Raw genomic sequence first — 2,801 nt, forward strand, 5'->3', positions numbered from 1 at the left:
CACCAGGAGTGCATGTGGGAGGTCATTGGCCAGGGAGAGGGAAAACGACCAGCAGGGGCAGCGGACAGAGGAGATAGAGGGGGGGTTCGAAACCTGGGCTCCCTCACAAACCCTCTTCTCTTCCACCGTCATGCACACCTGCCACCCGCTCCTTCTGCCCTGACTTTCTGTCACCCTCCTCCTCCTGGAGAGTCTCATCCTCACTCCGACCACACCCTGGTCCTGGGCACCATTGTAACGGGGGGAGGGATAGCTTAGTGGTTTGAGCATTGGCCTGCTAAACCCAGGGTTGTGAGTTCAATCCTTGAGGAGGCCACTTAGGGATCTGGGGAAAAAATTGGTCCTGCTAGTGAAGGCAGGGGCTGGACTAGATGACCTTTCAAAGTCCCTTCCAGTTCTAGGAGATTGGTATATCTCCAATTATTACCTTTAACCCAGGAAAGGAGAGGGAACCAGGACCCTGCGGGCAGCCATGTTGCCACAGACAGCCACATGGGGCAGGCCCATCTCCCCTCAGGAGCCGGCACCCACTGCTGACCTGGTTCCCTGACATCCCCCAAAAACTCCCTTGTCCCACCGCATGAGTGGGGCATAGAGGAGCAACAGGAAAATGAATGGGGTGACAGGGTGCATGGGACAAGCTCCCCGAAGCAGGCACTCTGGGGCATCGGGTCTGAACTTAGGGAGACGAAGACGTTGGGGAGAGTCATGGGCTCCCCTCCCGACAGAGGGTGGTGGCAGGGTGGCTCACGTCCCTCCACCACCAGGGGAGGAGGGCCATGTCCCACCGCCACTGCATCCGAGGGGAGATTGACCTTCAAGCAACACTCAGACAGTCATAGGCCCAGGAGGAACCCGGGGCCGCAAGTGTGTTCGAAGTGTCGATGATCAATGTGTCCTGCAATTCACTTTAATTCTTGCAGCTAGTTGCGTTCTTCATCGACTCATGAGCCGAGTGATCCACCGCTAAGAGTTGTCACTAGGCATTTATTTTTGGGAGGCTTACGCCTTTTTCCCCTGGGCAGCCAAAGCCATGCTGGTGGCGGGGTGTTCCTTGTCCGCACCATAGATTCATAGACTTAAGGTCAGAAGGGACCATTATGGTCATCTAGTCTGACCTCCTGCACAATGCAGGCCACAGAATCTCACCCACCCACTCCTGTAACAAACCCCTAACCTATGTCTGAGTTATTGAAGTCCTCAAATTGTGGTTTAAAGACCTCAAGGTGCAGAGAATCCTCCAGCAAGTGACCCGTACCCCACGCTGCAGAGAAAGGCAAAAAACCTCCAGGGCCTCTGCCAATCTGCCCTGGAGGAAAATTCCTTCCTGACCCCAAATATGGCGATCAGTTAAACCCTGAGCATGTGGGCAAGACTCACCAGCCAGCCCCCCAAGAAAGAATTCTCTGTAGTAACTCAGATCCCACCCCATCTACCATCCCATCGGGCATATTTACCTGCTAATAATTAAAGATCAATTAATTGCCAAAATTAGGCTAGCCCATCATACCATCCGCTCCATAAACTTATCAAGCTTAGTCTTGAAGCCAGATATGTCTTTTGCCCCCACTACTCCCCTTGGAAGGCTGTTCCAGAACTTCACTCCTCTAATGGTTAGAAACCTTCATCTAATTTCAAGTCTAAACTTCCTAGTGTCCAGTTTATATCCATTTGTTCTTGTGTCCACATTGGTACTAAGCTTAAATAATTCCTCTCCCTCCCTGATATTTATCCCTCTGATATATTTATAAAGAGCAATCGTATCTCCCCTCAGCCTTCTTTTGGTTAGGCTAAACAAGCCAAGCTCTTTGAGTCTCCTTTCATAAGACAGGTTTTCCATTCCTCGGATCATCCTAGTAGCCCTTCTCTGTACCTGTTCCAGTTTGAATTCATCCTTCTTAAACATGGGAGACCAGAACTGCACACAGTATTCCAGTTGGGTCTCTGGCCTGATGTTCCCGAAGGGGACCTTGGGCAGGTTTTGGGGTGGGAGCGGAGGGGGCCGCAGATTCCTCTTTCTCTCACTGCCTCAGCCTGCCCGCCCATCCCCCAGTACATCTCACCCGGCCAGGGCAGCCCTCCTCGGTGCCCGCCCTTCATACATTACGGTCACAAGTAAAGGTTAAACAACCAAGCCCAAAGGCTCAGGTTCGGTCCAGGCACTTGGCTCAGAGAGGCCAGGCGGCCGTGGCCACGTGCAGACTGACCCTCCCCTACCCCAGCCCTTTTTGCCCTCCCCTCGCAGAGAGGGAGGCAGGGTAGCCCCTCTCCATCCTGGGCTTCCTGTGTACCGGGGAGGTGGCGGTGGGTGGTGTGGGGGTACCGATGGGGGCATAGGCGTCCTCAGACGTCCTTCCCTCCTCAGCATTCCACCTTCCACCCTCCCCCGGGCCCCGTCGTGGGCATCCACGGGTTGCCTTAGGCCACACAAGTCTTTGAACCACTGCCTTCCCTGGGCCGTGAGGCTCGCGGAGAGCGCAAGGTACCTGGCTCCCAGGTGAGGGAAATGCTTCCAATCCCTCTGGGGTGTTCCCCCCGCTGCCACCGCTTCCAGCCTACATCGCCTATAGGCGAGTGATGGACGGCACGCAGAGTGGTGTCTGGCACCTGCCAGCCAGCTCCGCATTACCTCAGGGGGCATCATCACAGAAGGTGCACTGAGAAACTGCTGCCATGGCCTCGCCTGCTCCCAGGGATCCAGGGTTTCCCTCTGTTCCCAGCATGCCTAGGATGTGACTTGGGCCACCAACATTTTTGCGCACCCCCCCACCCCCACCCCATGAGCCATCCCAGCCGCACAC

General features: G+C 55.2%; 1 non-coding gene across 1 annotated transcript; it reads right to left on the reverse strand.

Moving 5' to 3' along the window:
• Positions 1-822: 822 nt before the first annotated feature.
• On the reverse strand, positions 823-975 carry LOC123375251. Its single transcript, XR_006581372.1, has one exon. It is a non-coding gene; the product is annotated as a 5.8S ribosomal RNA (ribosomal RNA).
• Between the last annotated feature and the right edge of the window lie 1,826 nt (positions 976-2,801).

The sequence above is a fragment of the Mauremys mutica genome, chromosome 7 (genome assembly GCF_020497125.1).
Source record: "Mauremys mutica isolate MM-2020 ecotype Southern chromosome 7, ASM2049712v1, whole genome shotgun sequence".
NCBI lineage: Eukaryota > Metazoa > Chordata > Testudines > Geoemydidae > Mauremys > Mauremys mutica.